Raw genomic sequence first — 19,383 nt, 5'->3', positions numbered from 1 at the left:
CATTTTCACATGGAAATGGCACAGCTGGCATGGAGCCTGAACAGGACCAGAGGACATAAGTGAGCTATACAAGCAGTGGTCCCAGATGACCACGTCCCCTGCCACGATGGGCCAGTGCCCTCCCCCAGCTAGCATCAGCAGCCCTGTGGGTGGGTCTGATAGGCTCTGCCAGAGGAGAAACAAAAAGCTGAAGCCTGGTTTACAGATGGTTCAGCTCAGAATCTGGAGGCAGGCTGGAAAGCCTCCTTCTCCCTTTGATCTTAATCATCACAGGCTTTTCTGCCAACACATCTCATTCTCTCTGACTCTGTCTTCTTGTCTGCCTTGCAGATGACCCAATTCTCCCTCCCTCCTCCCACACATACACACAACCAGCAAGAAAAACAATAAAAAAGAAATCAAACAAACCCTTAAACCCCATCTAAATGAGCAACTTAGATGAATTTTGTAAAAAGATAATTTACGAAGCATGAATAGAGGGCTGTGAGAATAGAACAGTCACACGAGAAGGTGCAGCGAAATTAAAGTGTGGGAAAAATATCAGTACAAGTGTTGGAAGAGAAGTAGGAGAAATCTCCCAGAAAATAGTACAAAAAGACCAAGAAATAAAGAATATGGGAGAAAAGCCACAAAGGCTTAAGGCAGAAGCTCTGATGTTTCACTATCCGCAGTTTCAGAGACTACAATGCGGGGACAGCCTTTCTCTCTCCCTGATGTGGCACTCACACTTCCCTGCTCCTCTCCCAGATCTCTCTCCAGGAAGGGCCCTGTGACCCTTCTGATGGGTAAACGTTGGAAGGTTACTGGGCAAGGGCAGCCCTGTCTTTCTTCCTCTTCAGAGGGAACTGCCTCCTGCTAGGACCATTTTCTACTCTGTCCCCCTGTCAGGAGGTCTGCTGTGACGCCAGTGCCACTGAAACTGGGTGGATGAGTCAACCCAGTTCTGGAGCTGTGTGATTTCTGAATCTGTCTTATTTCTAGAACTATAACATTTCTGGAGCTGTGCAATTTCTGGAGCTGTCTTATTTCTGGAGTTGTGTCATTTCCAGAGCTGTCTCATTTCTGGAGTTGTGTCATTTCTGGAGCTGTCTTGTTTCTGGAGCTGTCCTGTTTCTGAAGCTGTCCTGTTTCTGAAGCTGTCTCATTTGGTTTTCACCATGAGGCACATCCTCCAACTTGGCCTCCCCCAGTAATATAGGTGATGTTTTCTATCTCCCATCTGGCACTTCCTTGTTTTTCAATTTGTTCTAAATTTGTCCTCCCATGCCTCAAAAAGACAACAAGCAAGACCAGGGAGCATGGAGGGGAAGACATTTTCAATGACAGAAAGAGAGTGTGACAAAGATCACTCATGAAGAATTAAATACTAGGCTTCTCAGAATCCTCACCAGCAGCACTGGCTGCTAGAAGCCAATGGAGCGAGTTCTAAAGGAAAAGGACTTTAGTTTACGACACCTTAAACTCAGTATTCAACATCCTTAAACTATTGCTCAAGTGTGAGGGAATAACAAAGATTTTTTCACGCGTGGACTAACTAAGCAAGTTTACCTCTCATGCATCTTTCACGGGAGGTGAATGGAGGGCATTCTCCCAAAAGAGAAGAAATTAAATCAAGAAAGAGCCAGACCTGACTTCTAGCAGTTGGTGCATTTGATTGTAAGAGCACCATACTCTCTGCAAGGATGGTGGCAGTGGGGCACAGGCTGGAGGGAAAGGCTGAGAGGAAGTCTCTGGGAAAGGAGGAAAGAGTAAAAGAGATAAAGCAATTGAGATCCTGGAGGGTCTTGAAAAGATATAAGGCAATTAGCGGAGTGCAAAAAGGACTCATGTCCAGAGACAATTCCTTTTTAGTTGCATTGTTGGCCTTCTGGAGAAGGAAATGCAACACCAGCACCCTACTCAGCTGTGCAGTGACACACATTTACATTGTGTGTGTGTGATATCTGTGTGTAGCGGTGATAGGTTTTTAACTTTCAGATTCAATTTTTGGATAATTTACTCCATATGGAAACAGCATTGAATGTTAATATTCCCAAAATTTTAAAAATAATAAAATAAGAGCAATGATTCCACAGAGTCGGGTGGTGGAAGGTGCTGAGGAGGGGCAGAGGGAAGATGAGGGCATCATGTCCTGTTATAACATGGGATTCAAGAGGCATAGCAAGAGTTAATGGTTGGTTGTTTTAGGCCCTTTCTTTTTCCTTATATTTTCTTTTCTTTTTTCTTTTTTGTTTGAGACAGGCTTTTGCTCTATCATCCAAGCTGGAGTGCAGTGGTCCAATCAAAGCTTATTGCAGCCTCAACCTCCTGGGCTCAAGAGATCCTCCAACCTTGGCCTCCCAAAGTTCTGGAATTACAGGTGTGAGCCACCTTGCCTGGCCACCCTTTCAATCTATTAATGCAAGTCGTTCAATTCTGGGAAGTTTTCTTGTGTTATTTCTTTAATAATTTCTTCTCTCCATTTTGAGGCTTCTGGGATAGATCGATCCTTTAATGGTCTTATCTTTTCCCTTCCATTGTAAATTCCTTTTATTTTTGTTCAGCCTTCTTGGAGATTTTCTCAACATTATTGTCTATCCTTTTTGCTATTTTTTTTTTTTTTTTTGGTATGGAGTCCTGCTCTGTTGCCCATGCTAGAGTGCAGTGGAGTGATCTGGGCTCACTGCAACCTCTGCCTCCCAGGTTCAAGCAATTCTCCCTGCTTCAGCCTCCTAAGTAGCTAGGATTACAGGCTCCCACCACCACGCCTGGCTAATTTTTGTATTTTTTAGTAGAGACAGGGTTTCACCATTTTGGCCAGGCTGGTCTTGAATTCCTGACCTCAGGTGATCTGCCCACCTTGGCTTCCCAAAGTGCTGTGGTTACAGGTGTGAGCCACTGTGCCTGGCCTATTTTTTTGCTTTTGATCCTTGTATTTTTAACTAAAGTGGCAGTTAAATATTCTGCCTTTAAAAAAATTTTAAATAACATCCTGCTCTTGTTTTAAGAATGCATTATTTTTTCTTTCTTTGAGGTTATAAAATATAGTGTTTTTTGAAGTTTTATTCTGCTCTCTTTATTGCTTACTTTAACTCCTCCCCCTCCCCATTTGTTGATTGTCCTTGGTCTTTGACTTCTATGGCAGGCACATATGTAAATTTGGGGCCTCAGGATGATGGTGGGAGGGTTTCTAAACATGAGTAACTTGGGCTTTACTGCAGGGTGAGCTGCAGGCTAACTGGCTTGTTCATTAGGAACCCCCAGTGGTCAATCTCTGTGGCTGTTTTCTCTGGAGCAGTTTGGTTTCTGTAGAAAAGGACTCTCTGATTGCCAGCTGGGTTGGGGCAAGGGCTACTGGTGATCTGGGTGAGAAGGCAGGACTGGGAATTTCCATGCTCGGCATGCACAATTTCCTGGCCCGCTGGGTTTCAGTCCAGCCACTCTTTTCTCCCAATGTGCCTGCAGGTTTGGTTCCTTTGGTTCACTTTCCCCAGAGAATAAACTTCCTGTCTCAGCATCTTGGGGCCACCTGGATGTGGAACCCAGGCCAGAGGGCTCCTTGTACAGATGTTTACACCATGTGCTATTTCCAGCAACCCCTGCCCTCGCCTCCTGGGTGGAGGATCTACAGGCTAAGTCACCTGCAGTTACCTGCACAGGTACCTGTCACCTGCAGTTCCCAAGCCTTCCTGGATTTGCTTCTCACTGTTCTCTCTCCCACCGGCCTTAAGTCCCGCTCTCTCTGGCCCTGCTGTAAGTTTCCCATTCATCTGCCTGCTTCCTGCTTTCATGTTGTGAACTGGGGTTATAAATATCTTTTGTGTCCCTATTTCCCTGTTCTCCTTGCTAAAATGTGCTTTTTGAGAAAAGTTGGGAGTGGAAAAGCTTCTACTCCAGTATCTTAAAACTAGGACTCCCCTGTGTATTTTTTTAAATTAGAAATTCAAAAATAAAATGTAACAGGGCATTCTCTGCACTCATGCCTGCTTTGAAGGGGTTTATCATGCAGCCTGGCCCCAGAGTTTAAGTACAGCAGCTCCTTTCTTCCTCAAATCCAGGCACAAAGTGGCCTGCGGGGCTGTGGGGTTGTCTCCCCGGGGTGCCTGAACAGTTAGGTCTGAGAGGCTCAGAGTGGATGGGGGCCTTGATGGGCTCACGTTGTGGATGGATGGTTGGCAGACACCATCTGGAGCTGGCAGCCTGCGGGTCACTCTGGTGATGACTGATGCCTTAGCAAGCTGTCCTGGACAGGCGCAGCACCCACCGGGCTCCTGGGTCCCCAAAAGCTATTCCGTGGAGTGGCCTTTCTCTGGTCCACTGACCATGGCTGATTCTGGGGCTGCCCACAGAAATGGGCTCAGGTGCTTAGATCACCCCCAGCCAGTGCTGCTTCTCTGACCCTCCCCATGTCCTATTTGAGCTCCTGTCCTCACTGGGCAAGGTGCCATGGGACCCCTTCTAAGGGTGACACCCTCTCTTAGTTTCCTGTGGCTGCCATAACAAATCACCATGAATGTGATGGCTTAGAATGACAGAAATGTATTTTCTCACAGTTTTAGAGTCCAAAAGTCTGAGATCCAGGTGTGGGCAGGGCTGTGCTCCCTTCCAGAGGCTCTGGAGGAAAATTCTTCCTGCCTCTTCTGGTTCTGGTGGCTCTGGTGTTCCTCGGCCCCAATCTCTCCATTTTCACAGGGCCTTCCCCTCCTGCTCCCCTTGCAAGTCTTCTCTCTTCCCCCTCTCTAAGGACACTATTTGTGGATTTAGGGCCCACCTAGGCAGTCCAGGATAATCTCATCTCAAAAATTTTTTTTTTTTGAGATAAAGTCTCTCTTTGTCACCCAGGCTGGAGTGCAGTGGCACGATCTTGGCTCACCGCAAACTCCTCCTCCTGGGTTCAAGTGAATCTTGGCCTCAGCCTCCCAAGTAGCTGGGATTACAGGCACGTGCCACCACACCTGGCTAATTATTTGTGTTTTTAGTAGAGACGGGGTTTCACCATGTTGGCCTGGCTGGTCTCAAATTCCTGACCTCAGGCGATCCACCCGCCTCAGCCTCCCAAAGTGCTGGGATTACCTGCATGAGCCACCGCGCCTGGCCTCGAAATTCTTAATTACACCTGAAAGACCCATTTTCCAAATATGGCCATATCCTGAGGTTTAGGGATTAGAACATGGATATACCTTTCTGGGGCCACCATTCAACCCAGGGCACCCTGTAAACTCCTGACACATCCTCTTTTTGGCCTAATCCCTGTGGAGTGAGTTTTCTGCAGAGTCTTACTAATGACTATGAAGGAAACAGCCACCTTGTTGGATCTCCAGGTGACCATTCTGCTCCTGGGCCCTCACAGGTGGGATAGTCAACAGTATGAAGGGGTGGCCTCTTCATTTGCGTTCATTTAGCAGACGTTTACCCTCCATGTGGCACAGAGCAGGTGCAGTGGTGGAGCAGCTTCTCTTCGAGGTGTATCTGTTTTTCCCTTAGGATGGCGCCGCTGCCTGAACCAATCTTCAGGCTCATAAACCCTTGGCTGGACCCTACACTGCACTTGCTCCCTCCTGGGGCTGGCCTTCCTCCGGGGTTGACCAGCTATCTGGCATGGCCACACGCCCCACCCCATGAACGACTCTTTGAACACCCAGTCCCTGGTGACAAAGCAGGAATTCGGTGCCCCCTCCTGGGTGAGCATTTCAACAGGGCAGAACTGTACTCCAAGGAAGGGGCCAGCATGATAATTTTCAGCAGTGTGTAAAGTGAGAAGGGAGCATTTTGGTGAGGGGATATGTACTACTGAAGTTAAGGTAGTAAAAATACACACGAACTCTTAAAAGGAGTAGTAAAAATAAAAGAGCAAAGAAAGAGCAGAAACTAGATAAAGGAAAGGGGTGGGGAGAGAGTGTACCAGAAACACTGTATTTGTCCTCAAAAGTGCTAACATTTTCTGTTTGGAGCCTGTTGCCTAGTGAAATTCCACAACCGGGGCGTCATTCCTGCTGCGTGCAGGCTTCTCCAGAAGCCTCATGAGACCAAGGCCTTCTACTATTTTAATATATGGGTCAATGGAAAACAGTTGGAAATCAGGTAGTTGGTTAAAATTTCACTGGCCAGGCCCTTGTTTGAATAGACACATTTATAATTCAGTTAATGCTCTAGTAAAATTACACCGAGGTGGTTAGAAAATTTAAGGATTTTTTTTTATTTTGGAGAGGAGAAGAGGAGGGGTCAGAAATGTCCAGCTGGGAAGGCACTGAAAGACCCTGTGGCCCACCCCTCCCTTGTTGGTGAGCCAGGGGACAGAATTGAGACCTGTTCTCAGGTCTTCTGGCTCCAGCTTCTGTCCCACTTCCCTGGCGGAGGTCGCGACTCTGCAAATGTGTTTTGCTTCAGAGAAAAAATTTGCTCCAACATGTAAAAATTCAAATCTCACAAAAAAGGTGGAATTTCTAGCTCCTCTGAGAATGCTGGAAGTTCTGCTGCCTGTGATGCTGTCCCTGTAAGGGTGGGCTGGCACAGCCATGCAGAAGCCAGGGGACCACCATCCACCTGCTCTGGGGCCCCATGGGATTTGAGTCCTGTGGTGGCAGAGGAAAGCAGCTCACCCTTAGTTCAGCTGCACCTCACCCAGCAAAGACGGCCCCTACAGGTCCTAAAGGGGCAAGGGACGCAGCCAGGGAAGCTCCTTGCAGACTCTCTGAGGTCTCTGAAGTCATCGTTGACTCCCAGGGGCCTGACCCCCATGTGCACGCCTTCGTTTATTATCTCCTGGGGTGATGTGGGAGCACGTGGGGCATAAAGAAGGAGGGCTCGGGAGCACCCCTGAATATGGCCATTACTGGCATCGTGAGCCCCTCCCACCACTTCCTGCCACTCCCACTCGCTTTCTAGCCGTACGGAAATGTTTGTGGTTCTCTGTATCTACCACAGGGTTCCAGGGCCCACGCCGTGGCTCTCACAGTCCCCTCTGCTGGGATGTCCTGCCCCCGCACGGCTGCTCCATTTGAACAACTCCCACACATCCTTCCAGACCCAGATTAGGTGTCTTCTTCTCCAGGAAGGCTTTTATGACTCCAGCTGACTAGACTGAATTAGACCTTCGGGGCGGAGCTGGGGAAGGGGTGGGGGATGGTGGTGGAGGGGAGCTAGCAGTTTTAATAAGCCCCCCAGTGGCTCTGACAGGCAGCCAGGCTTGCCAGCACTGCTCTGCTCGAAGCATCCTGCAAAGGCCGTGCTTATTTATTTGCTTTTGTAAGCTTCATCAGTTCTTCCAATTTTCACCCTGAAAATGATCCTTCAAACTCAGCCGCTGGATAAGACACCCTGAAATGGACATGCCTAATGTGAAACATAGGTGCTTGATTGGGTTGGGCTATGATCGTCTGTAGAAGGTTGACTAAATGGGCGTCCAGTGTCTTATTTGTAGCTCAGAGAGACAAACTTCTGGCTACAGTGGTAAGAACTGATGTCTCCTCCAGGTGCTTTTGATGGGCCAGGTATGTTCCAATTACTTTAAGTGTTATGCACGCATGCACTCTGCACTGCACCCTTATGTGCAAGTGTGACTATTATCCTTATTTTACAGAGAAAGACAGTGAGACCTGGTGAGGTTGAGTACTTGGCCCCCGGTGACTTATCACACCTGGGATTTGATCCAGACCCTCTGGCTTACACCTGTCTTAGGTCTGGCTCCATGGAAACAGTGCCTGAGACAAATTCTCAGTGCAAGTGACTGATCAAGGGATATGGATGCTGTGGGAGAAGCTAGCACAGGAGGGAGGGGAGCGGGAGAGGTCGGGGAGGAAGTGGGGCGAGGGATGTTCAGGGGAAGTGCAGCCGAGCCGGCTCTCATGGAGCTCAGGGGCATTCATTAGATTTGCCCTGTAGTGCTTGGCAGCCTTCCCTCTGCCAGTCTTTGGCTTTGGGCCTTCTCTGGAGGGAGACATACTTCTTGGGACCTCTGGGGAGGGGCCGCTGTTGCTCAGGGATGATTCTCCAGGGAAGGCTACCTGTGCAAGCGCTTAGCAGCACCTGCAGCAGCTGGGAGATGGGCTCTCCCGTGGACAATGAATCCTAGGGGCTGGAGGGGGAGTAGCCAATGATGTGGCCATCACAGCCCTCATCCTTAGCCATGATACAGAGTGCAGAGCTGTAAGCCATCCGGGCAGCTCAGCCTGGCCCAGACAATTCTGGAAAGGGAAGGTTCCTGGGCTTTTTTCTCCTGTGCTCCGGGATCTCCACTGTGGTTGCCATCAATAGACATGATTACCAGGCACCTCTCTCTGGCGGCACCTGGATGGGCTTCCTTCCTTGGGAGTCTGAAGGTGGCAAAAGGGTGCAGAGGATGTCCTGAGAGTGCAAAGTCCTTCCCCTGCACTAAGAGTCACACACAGGCATCTGTGTTCTGTACCTTTAGCCCATGGCACAGTCTGGCACATGGTAGCTCTCAGGGACAGCTTAGTGGCATGAATGAATGAGTAAAGCAATGATGCCATCAACCTTATTGCCACCAAGTTCCCGGCCATGCTGCTGTCCAGAAAGCCTATTGGGCAAACTTGAGGCCTTGTTATCTTCTCCTTCACAGTCTTTCTAAGAAACAGGCTTGCAGCCCACTTGCCACCCCTCCCAGAGTTTAGTTGGCAGATTTGATGCAGGTCTTGGGTGTCTGAGAGAGTGATCATGTGTGTTTCCTGGGGACGCAGACTGCCAACGTGCAGGTGAGAAGCTACGGGGCAGTTCTCCAATGCTCAGTGACCCCGCTCGGGGCTGGAGAGGTGAGTCGAGGAGACAGCGAGGTAGGGATGCTCATGCATGGTTACGGTTACTGTTTACAGCTTCTCGGCCATTCGTGGCTGCAGCCAGTGGAAAAAGGACTTCACCATTGCTTATAAACCATGAATCAGTGTCCGCCTTTGCTAACGGCTTCCTTGGTGAGTATCTCATTCACTTTGCCCCTGAGGGAGTATGGGGGGTAGCTGGAACAAGGTGCGTCTGTGCCATTTCCTGTGAACGGCTGCCTGGCAGTCGTCTGCTCATCAACCCCAACGCAGTGCTCCGACCCCTCCCGGTCTGTGGCCGAGGTGGGCGGGCGGGAGGTGAGCCTGGCTCCTCTGCTGGCCTGCCTCCCCACTTACTCACTACCATGTCATCTACCCAGGCCTGTCCCCGCCCACTTGCCGATGGCATCCCGGACCTGGGACAGCCTGGCAGGGAGCCCATGTTCCTGTTCCTCCCTTCCCTTCCCCAGAACCTTCTTTATCTACCCCAGAGAGCCAGCATTCCTTCCTGCAGGGGCTCATCCTCCTGCAGTGCTGTGGTCAGCAGTGGGCTGGACACAGAGAGGTGAAAGCTCATGTCCTGTCTGTGAGAGGTGCATGGTCTTATCACAGTGTGCACAAGTGATGACATGGAGGTCGGGTACACTCCTGCTGGCAGCCCTGTTGCAGGAGGGCATCACTCTGTCTGGGTTGCCAAGGACGGCTGCACAGCAGAAGTGATTGTTAAGTGTCTGGGTGGAGAAGAGGGAGAGGATGTTCCAGGTAAAGAGAACAGTATGAATGGCTGTGAAGTTCCAAGGCTCTTTATTTGTTACATGTGCTAAAACATTCTGTGGCCTTTAATCTCTTCTACTTACTCCTCTCAACCAATCTCCATGATAACCCTGGGAGGCCGGAAAGATGAGGGCATTATTGTCATTTCACCACAGAGAAATTGGAAGTCAGATGGAGTAGCCAACAATCTACATCCTCTCCTTCAGACCAGTGACAGCCCCCAGCCTGCAGCCTGCCCCCCACTTCTCCATTGCTGGGTCAATGCACAAGATGCATGATTTCATTTCATCCTATTTCACTTCATCTCATCTCACTTTATTCCGCTTGCCTCCTGCTCCCCAGCTCTAGGCAACTACTGACCTTTCTGTCTTTACAGGTTTGCTTATTCAAACATTGCATAGGAATGGAATCATAGAACACATGATATTTTGTGACTGCCTTCTTTCACTTGGCGTAATGTTTCTGAGGTTCATCCACGTTGTAGCGTGTATCAATACTTCATTCTTTTAAATAGATGATTAATATTCCATTGCATGGATGTAATACATTTTGATCATTCATCACTTGATGGACATTTGGGTTGTTTCTACTTTTTGCCTATTAGGAATAATGCTACTAAAATAAACATTTTTTTTTTGTTTTGCTTTTGTGTGAACATTTGTTTTCAATCCTTTTGAGTGTATACCTAGGAGTGGAATTGCTGGGTCATAGGATAACTCTATGTTGATCCTTTGGAGGAACTGCCAGAAAGTTTTTTTTTTGAGGTGGCTGCACCATTTTACATTCCCACCAGCAGTGTGTGGGAGTTCCAGTTTCTCTGTATTCTCATTAATACTTGTTATCTAAGTCATCCTAGTGAATTGGAAGTGGTAGTTCTTTGTGGTTTTGATTTGTCATTCTCTGATGACTGGTGACATTGGGCATCTTTTCATACACTTATTGGTCATTTGTACATCTCCTTTGGAGAAATGTCTATTTAGGCGCTTTGCCCATTTTACAGATTGGGTTTTTTTATTTTTTATTGAGTTGTGAGAACTCATAATTTATTCTAGATACAAATCTCTCATGAGATATGTGATTTGCAAGTATTTTTTCCCATTCTGTGGGGTGTCTTTTCACTTTCTTAAAAGTGTCTTTTGAAATACAATAGTTTTAAAATTTGATGAAGTCCAATTTTTCTATTTTTCTATTTGTTGCTTTTTATGTGTCATATCTAAAAAAAAACCATTGGCTAATCTAAGGTTGTGAAGATATACCCCTATATCTATTTCTAGGAGTTTTTATAGTTTTAGCTCTTATGGCTAGTTGTTTTTTTGTTTTTTTTTTTGAGACAGGATCTTGCTCCATGGTCCAGGCTGGAGTGCAGTGGTGTGATCACAGTGCAGCTTCAACCTCTTGGGCTCCAGCTCCTCCCACCTCAGCCTCCTGAGTAGCTGAAACTACAGTTGTGTGCTACCATGCATGGCTAATTTTTTAACTCTTTTGTAGAGACGTGGTCTCACTGTGTTGCCCAGGCTGGTCTCGAACTTTTGGGCTCAAGTGATCCTCCCACCTTGGCCTCCAAAAGCATTAGGATTGTAGAAATGAGTCACTGCATCAAGCCACATTTAGGTCTTTGATTCATTTTGAGTTAATTTTTGTATATGAGGTGAGGTAGGGATCAAAGTTCATTCTTTTGGATGTGGATATCTTGTTTTCCCAAGAATGATGGAAAAGACAACTGTTTCCCTTGGAGTTGTTTTAGTGCTCTTGTTGAACATAAATGTAAAGGTTTAGTTATCAATTAAACATAAATGTAAGAGTCTATTGCTGGGCCTTTTTGGATTCATTAATCTATATGTCTATCCTTATGTAAGTCCCATGTGGTCTTGATTCCTGTTGGTTTGTAGTAAGTTTTGGAATCAGGAAGAGTGAGTCCTTCAGCTCTGCTCTACTTTTACATGATATTCTGGGTACCTTGTGAATTTTAGAATCAGTTTGTCAAGTTCTACCAAGAAGTTAGCTCTTTTTTTCCTTGTTATAGATCCAAATTTCTGACATCCTGATCATCTTAAGCCCAAGGAATAAGCTCAGAATGGCAATGGAAGAAGTGTTGAGAATGTCAGATGCTAGGTTGGGTGTGGTAGCTCATGCCAGTAATCCCAGCACTTTGAGAGGCTGAGGTGGGTGGATCACTTGAGCTCAGGAGTTTGAGACCAGCCTGGCCAACATGGTGAAACCCCGTCTCTACTAAAAATACAAAAAAATTAGCTGAGTGTGGTGACCCATGCCTGTAGTCCCAGCTACTCAAGAGGCTGAGGCAGGAGAATGGCTTGAATCCAGGAGGTGAAGACTGCAGTGAGCCAAGATTGTGCCACCACACTCCAGCCTGGGTGACAGAGTGAGATTTTGTCTAAAAAGATAAAAAAGTCAGATGCTATAGAGACAGAGTCACGGGAAGCATAGTCAAGAGGTGAGGGAGTGGTGCAAGCTGAGGGACTCCAGTGAGCATGGGCCCTGCCTCCTGGCTGGGTGCCTCCTTTCTGGGTTGTAAGTGGATTCAGGGCACCAACAATCCCCAGAGTCCCGCAGGGCTGCTCAGCAGCCTTTGCAAAAAGTTCTCACCAAGCTAGGGACACACTTATGTTTATTTTGGGGCTAATAGGATAAAAGACTTTTGCCTTCAACCCTGTCTTTATTCTGCCTGTAATTTTTGTATCTGAAACTTGAGTTTCATATGTTTTCAGTATCTTGGAGACTTGTGATCTCAAGCAACTGTATAGAAGCTTCAACTGTTTGCATCTTGGATACAGGCTGAGGGCTGGAAAGCCAACAAGGACAAAAGGGCAGAAGAAGCCCGTTTCTTTCCCCATGAACATTGCAGGGATGTGACTCAGTGTCACTTAGGTGATGTGCATGACATGAGGGAAAAACCAAGGCTGATTTACAATAGGGAAGAAGCATCATTATAGTGTATCTTCTACCAAAGATCGAAATAGTAAAAAAAAAAAAAAAAAAAAAAAAAAAAAAGTAAAAACATGTTGACGCTGAAAATATAGAGAAAAAGTCAATGTTCTCCTCAGGAAGTTTGTGGTTGAGGGTTAGAGAGTATGCAGCAGCCCACATGGAGAACCACAGAAAGATGAGAAGGTCATCAAGAGAGCTGGGACTGGCAGGGAGCTGGAGGCTGAGGCTCTGCAGTGGATCTGCAGCTAGACCTTCCTGTGCCAGTCATGGTCTCTTCTTGCCTCAGTTTCCTCATCTGTAGGATGAAGATTTGCACTAGATGCTCTCTCAGGAGGCTTTTAATGATGAAATTTTTGAATTCTGTGGATTGACATATTTTGGTGTGACATGAAGCTCTCCTATTGCACCAGTGATTCAAAGAGACTCATGGGAAAGAGGAGGCTCAAGACACTCATCAGACAGAAGAATGAGTGGAGAACTCAGCACTTGCTTCCTTTGCCACCTGCCAACATCCAATCAAATTGTGAGGAGAAATGGTTTTGGTTGGCAAAGCATTTGTTCAATGCTAGGAATTGAGGAAGCTTGATTTTCTCCAGCTCCTTTACAGAATAATCCCAGTAAACGCCCTGATATTTTAAGAGGAGGGAGAGGGATGGAGAGTTGAGAGAGTTATGAATAGAGGAAGGATGCACAATGACTGCTTGGGGCTGTGGGGCTCTCTTCCCAGGCCCATCTAAATCTCAAGCACCTTTACGACTGAACTCTGGGTCTATTTGAAGTCTGTCTTCATCTTCCCCCCTTGGGAGTTTGTGCAGGGCTCAACTGTCTGGGTTCAAATCTCAGTTTTATCACTTATTAGAACAGTGAGCTTGGGCAGATTTCTTAACTGCTCCAAGCCTCATTTTCCTCATCTGTAGATGTCAATGGTGACAAGAGTGTCTCATGGTGTTGTGGTGAGGTTAGAGAAGGCAAAGCATGTGATGTTCCCACCATTGAGCCTGCACTCAGTGCTGATCATTGCCACTTGATGGAGGTGGCAGGGGCCCCCACAGAATGCACAGAGCCTATAGCAGATGAGGCTTCCTGACCTTGGGGCCACTTTCCAGAGAGTGGGGCTCCCCCATGATGATGAGTCAGGGAGGCACCTGGTGTCAGAGAAGGAGTTGGCATTGTTGGGTAGTGAAGAACATCAATACCAAAACCGAACCTCAAACCAGAAACAAGACCCGAAACTCAGCTTGCCTGCTGTCCTGTCATTAACCAAGCAGATCAGAGGGGACAGAACTGCATCTTTGCAGAGACTCACAGCCATGCAGGAACTTTACGGACTGAGATGGATAGCCACCTTGCAGGAGATGAGGGTAGGACTTCACATCAAAGGGATGAACCAAAGCCACCCCAGAATGGCTGAGGGGCCACTGTGCTGCACTACATGGCCTTTCACAGCCAGAGTAGAGACACCACTGGAACCCAGTGGTAAGGCATCTGAGAGGGGCTGCTTGACACAACCTCATAGACATCTGGAAGAACAAGTGTGGGGACTGACATTGACACTGATGAGGCATGAATTGGTGGTTTTCAGCTGCTGAGTCCTAACTCCCTTGGAGCTGCGTAATGTCCGTGTCTGAGAAGTGGGAGTGAACAACAATGATTCCTTGGTCTGCCTACCACTCAGGACTCATAAAGCTCATCCCAATGTCCATCTTCAGGAGAATGAGGGCCAGTGAGGCGTGACCTGGCCTCACATCTCTGAAGGATGGTTCTTGGAGCAAGCATGGCCTTACTCTCCTCCCCTTCCACAGGGATGGCCATGACTTTTGTATACTCTGGCCCATTTCTGTTTTGAAATTGTTAAATTTTATCAACAGCTACCTACAGAAGATTTGTTCATTATACATTTTCTTGGCCACCATATTTTTTAATGGCAAGTTAAATCAAAAGAAGTCTTAAATGGTATTGTGATTTGTTCCCTCCCTCCCTCTTTCTCTTCCTTCCTTTCTTTTTTCTTTTCTTTTCTCTCTTTCTTTCTTTCTTTCTCTTTCTTTCCTTCTTTCTTTCTTTCTCCTTCCTTCCTTCCTTCCTTCCTTCCTTCCTTCCTTCCTTCCTTCCTTCTTTAGATGGAGTTTCGTTCTTGTTGCCTAGGCTGGAGTGCAATGGCACAATCTCTGCTCACTGCAACCTCCGCCTCCTGGGTTCAAGCGATTCTCCATTTTCAGGCTCCCAAGTAGCTGGGATTACAGGCATGTGCCACCACATCTGGCTAATAGTGTTTGTTTTTTAGTAGAGACCGGGTTTCACCATGTTGGTCAGGCTGGTCTCGAACTCCTGACCTCAGGTGATCCACCCGCCTTGGCCTCCCAAAGTGCTGGGATTACAGGGATGAGCCACTGCGCCCAGCCCAAGTAGAATCATTTCTTTTAGAAAATAAGGGCTTTTACTAGACTTTTGGATTTAACTAGAAGTTTCAAAGAGCTCAATCCAGATCTTTGGGTACAGATTAAAAGTGAAGAGTAGAATTAGACCTTAAGAGGCGCAAGCCTGAATGTATTTTGGGAAAAGAGAGGATGTGGAAAGAGAAGATCCTTATGTTTTAGGAAACTATCTTCCACCATCTTTGCAGTACACAGCTGTTGCCATGGTACTACTAACCTGGTCTGTTAGTGAGCTCTGCTGTGATAACAAACAACCCCCAAATCTCAGTGACTTTGAACATTGAATATTTCTTTCTTCCTTATGTTACACAAAAAGTGGCCTTGGATTCGCTAACAGCTGGGCTGCTGCCGCTGGACTCTAGGAATCCAGTATCCTGGAAAAACAGCTCCTATTTCATATGTGCTCATTTTGTAGCATGTAGAAAGGAGAGTTAGGGGGTTGCAGAAATTTGTGATGTGTTTCTCATATATCACATTTTCTCAAGTTCCATTGGCTCAAGCTAGTCACATAGTCAAGGCTGGCAGTGCGATGAAGAATTAAAATCTAGGCCGGGCAAGGTGGCTCATGTCTGTAATCCCAGCACTTTGGGAGGCTAAGGCGGGTGGGGTGGTGGATCACCTGAGGTCAGGAGTTCAAGACCAACCTGACCAACATGGTGAAACCCCATCTCAGCTAAAAATACAAAATTAGCCGGGCGTGGTGGCACATGCCTTTAATCCCAGATACTTGGGAGGCTGAGGCACGAGAATCGCTTGAACCTGGGAGGTGGAGGTTGCAATGAGCCAGGATCGCACCATTGCACTCCAGCTCGGGCAACAAGAGCGAAACTCTGTCTCAAAAAAAAAAAAAAAAAAAAGAATTAAAATCTGCATAAAGGTGGGTTCGGTAAATCAATGATGATTGGAGGGAATATATAATCTTCTACCAGGCAGGAGCACACATGGTAGAGGAACAATCATACCCTCCGCCACACCCAGCAGGTTGTCCTCTATTTCCTGTAAACAGGGGAAAAGTCACAGATACTGGAAATTTCAGATTGGCTTCACATGGTGGATGGGACGCTCACCAGACTGCATCCCTACAGTTAATATAGTGCCTACTGCATAAAAGGTATGTTGAATGAGTTAAAGAATGATGGAACACAGACACAGTTGAGATGATCATGTGTCCTGTTCTTTAGTAGTTGTTTTATTTGTGCTGTCTCAGATTTTAAAACACAAAAGCCGCAGTTAATTTCATTCACAAAATATAGTACATCTGGGGAGCAACTCTCCAAATTATCTTTTGGATTTCCTTCCTAAGCAGGAAAATTTTCTGGGAACACAGAATGGCTGTTCATTTAGAATTAATGAAAAGCAGATATTTATAGTTTAGTCTTCAGAACCTTCCCTAACTAAGCCCCGTGTCTTAGAAGAATGATGAAAAACACCTTTGGAAGGCATATTGGCATGGCACAGCTAAAACTACCAGTACATGTAAATATCAGGAATGACCTGTGAACAGCATAGGTCTCCTTGGCAGGCAGTTCTAGTCCATAGGCAGTGCCCCAAGCCACTCCAGAGTCTCTTCAAATCACCAAGGATGGGATATGCTTATCAGTTTGTGATAAGGTTGGAATCTGTTTCAGAAAACACAATCTATCTGTTTTACTTATGACTGAGGGACTCAGTAGAATAAGAACAGATGAGAAAAGGCATTTTAAAATAAATTTCTTCTTGCTTCGGCTTGCTATAGGGCAAATCCTTAAAACTGAGACACCAAGACAGAAAACTACACCTTGGAGACTGCACACAATTTCCTTCTACTGCTGTTTTGAAAGGTATGGTGGATTTCAAGAATGTGCCAATCCGTTGCTTTTCTTTCTTTCTGTTTTAAAATGGTAAAAAGGATATGTGTATATAAATTTATGTCAGAAAGTTTTAAACTTTAAGCCCAAAATTCCATCTCTCCAAATTGAAAAGTAGTGCTTGGGAACAAATAAACTTGATACTGTTGCTAGGACCCTTTTCCCCAATTTTCCACCCTTTAATCATCTTCAGAAATTTTGAAAACGAATTATTTGACAGGGAGCTACATTTAAAAAAATTTTTGTCTTGATTTTCCCTTTTTAAAAAGGGATTAAAAAAAATAAACCACAATCCAGCAACCCTCTGTCTTTCCTGAAGCCACTTTAACTCTTTTCACTTTTTCTTCTGTCATTTTCCTCCCTGTGAAATGCTTATCCTGTTCATCTCAGCTTCTCCAGTTATAAATATCTCTGACTTCCTTCTATGGGAATGAGCATTTCCTTGTCTTATGTCAGCCATTCCTCTCTCCCTGATAATTGTATCACAAGTGTTGTTTAAAGAATTCTTCAGTGTTTACATGATCACGAGAGCTAAAACAACCTCTTCTTTGGTTTGTTCGCTTGTGCATATATATATATATTTCCCCAAAACTCTTCAATAATCATTAAATGCAACACTGATCCATCTGCTTTCTAAATTCATGGAGGCCTCCCTTTTGGGACCTCCCTATCCTCTTGCTCTGGGCCTGGCTCATTGATCTTGACCTTGTGCCCACTGCATTAGCAGTTGTTCTTTCTCATGTATTGGAAATGCACTGTCCCTGCGTCTTCTCTGGGTTCCCTGTCTTCTAGAATCTTTGTTTTCCTTTTTCCTGATTTCTCTCTCAACTTGGTTTTACACATCTTTGGTGTAATACAGCCTTTAGTGAACTTCTGAGCAAAGATAATGGATAATAACTTTTGACATCTTACCTAGCAGTGAATTTGATTAATGGTTGGATGTAAAATTTTAGGTTGGAAATATTTTCTTTCCAGGCTTTCAAAGGCATTGCTCCATGGGCTCTTTCCTTCCAGTGCTGCTGATGAGAATGTCTGATAGGCTTTCTGATTCCTGATGCTTTGTATAAACCCATGCAATCTTGTTTTTCTTTTTAACTTTCTGTAAGTTGTTAGGATTTTCTCTTTATTATCAGTGTTGTGAAATGTGACAGGGATGTTTCCTCATGAGAATTCTTCTTCATTCACTGTTTCACTGTTCGATCGGGAAACTTACACTGTCCAATCCTGGGAATGTTTCCATATTATTTATTTGATCATTTCCTTCTTGTTGTTTTCTGTTCTTTCATTCTGTCACTTTTGTTTCTCAGATGTTGGACCTCCTGGATGGGCCTGTAATTTTCTAGGCTTCCCTGTTTTATTACCTCTCTTTGACTTTTTATTATACTTTCTCAGGGATTTTCTCAAGTTAATGTAAAAACTTCTATTGACTTTTAATTTTTGCTATGGTATTTTTGATTTCTAAAAGATTTTTTTTTTTTTTTTTGAGATGGAGTCTCACTCTATTGCACAGGCTGGAGTGCAGTGGCTTGAGCCTGACGCACTGCAACTTCAGCCTGCCAGGTTCAAGCGATTCTCCTGCCTCAGCCTCCCGAGCAGCTGGGATTGCAGGTGTCTGCCACCACGCCGGGCACAGTGGCTCATGCCTGTAATCCCAACACTTTAGGAGGCTGAGGTGCGTGGATTGCTTGAGGTCAGTTCTAGACTACCCTGGCCAACATGGTGAAACCACATCTCTACTAAAACTACAAAAAAGATTTCTTATTCTGTAAATGTTCTCATTTCAAAAGTAACATTCCTGTCTTGTTTCACGGATTATTATTTTTTCTTTGAGCCCTGTGAATATTGTTTCCCTGTAGAACAGTTTTCTCTTTTTTTCTGTATTGTCTGTTTCCTCCAAGTCTGTTGGCCCTCCCTCCTGCTCTCCCTCCCTTTCTCTCTCTCTTTCTTCCTCCCTTCCTCCCTTCCTTCTCCCCTTCCTCCCTTCCTTCCCTCTTTTCTTTTTTTAGATGGAGTTTCACTCCTGCTGCCCAGGCTGGAGTGCAATGGCATAATAGCGGCTCACAAACCTTCGCCTCCCGGGTTCAAGCAATTCTCCTGCCTCAGCCTCCTGAGTACTTGGATTACAGGTGCCCACCACCATGCCCGGCTAATTTTTGTGTTTTTAGTAGAGATGGGGTCTCACCATGTTGGTCAGGCTGATCTTGAACTCCTGACCTCAGGTGATCTGCCCGCCTCACCCTCCCAAAGTGCTGGGATTACAGGCATGAGCCACCGTGCCCGGACTTCTTTCCCACTTTCATTTACATTTCTGCTGCTTATTTAGGGATATCCTTAGAGGGTGTGATTGGCTGTTCATATTTGAGAATGAGTCCCTGAAAAGCTAGTCAGAGCTCTGTATTTATGGGTGGGACTTGGTGGGTAGTGAGTTTCCCAATGGCTGAAGACTTACCTATTTTTTTCAGGGTGGTGGTTGGGGGGAGACCTTATATATTAGCATCTTCTATCTTTTCTTTTGGTCCAGTCACTTTCTCCACGGAGGAACTTTGCCATTTCCGCTGGTAGAGTGGTACAGATTGAATTGTGTCCTCCCAGAAAGATTTGTTCAAGTTTTAGCCTCTAGTACCTCAGAATGTG

This window comes from Pan paniscus, chromosome 13, assembly GCF_029289425.2.
Source record: "Pan paniscus chromosome 13, NHGRI_mPanPan1-v2.0_pri, whole genome shotgun sequence".
Taxonomy (NCBI): domain Eukaryota; kingdom Metazoa; phylum Chordata; class Mammalia; order Primates; family Hominidae; genus Pan; species Pan paniscus.
This window is presented reverse-complemented; position numbering follows the sequence as displayed.